Source organism: Condylura cristata, unplaced genomic scaffold (genome assembly GCF_000260355.1).
Source record: "Condylura cristata isolate star-nosed mole 26May11 unplaced genomic scaffold, ConCri1.0 scaffold00033, whole genome shotgun sequence".
NCBI classification, from domain to species: domain Eukaryota; kingdom Metazoa; phylum Chordata; class Mammalia; order Eulipotyphla; family Talpidae; genus Condylura; species Condylura cristata.
Window position 1 is genome coordinate 18735779 of NW_004567134.1, and position 629 is coordinate 18736407.

Below are 629 nucleotides of genomic sequence, written 5' to 3' on the forward strand. Positions count from 1 at the left end.
GCAGAGACCGGCCCAGCGCTGCGGAGGACTGGGGCAAGGCCCGCCCCCAGCGCTGGGCGCTCTGGGGCTCCCCCGAAGCCGCGCCTCCCCCAGGAGCCCCTTGCCCGGCAGACCCGAGTCTGCATCTGCCGGCTGGCTGGCGTGTGGCTGCAGGGGAGCGTCAGCCGGGGCGGGGCGCCCCGGGAGCAGCGGTGAAGAGAGCGCCGCGGGGGACGCAGCGGGCCGCGCGGGGGCAGCGACACCCGCCGTCACAGCGGCCTCGGAGTCTGCGGCGCCAGACGGGCAGGCGAGAAGGGCCGGTTTCGGGAGTCTGCTCCAAAAGTAATGGCGTGCCGAGGCGCGCTGGAGAGACACCAGGCGCCGCCACAGCAGACGCCCGGGGGGCTGCAGCCAGGCCGGCCTCGGCCGTCTCCCCCGGAAGGCGCCGCGGCTCGCGGGGGGCCGTTTTCCCTGGCGCGCTGACGTTGCCTTAGGCAAAGACGGGACTCCCCGGCGGGGCGGGGTCGGGGCGCCTGCCCTGTCAGCTGAAAACCGCCCCAGTTATCCCCACGACGGAAACCGGGCCCGAAGGTTTTACTGGAGGAGCAAATGCCGCGGCCTCCGCCGGGCGCCCGCCCTTCGCCCCCGGC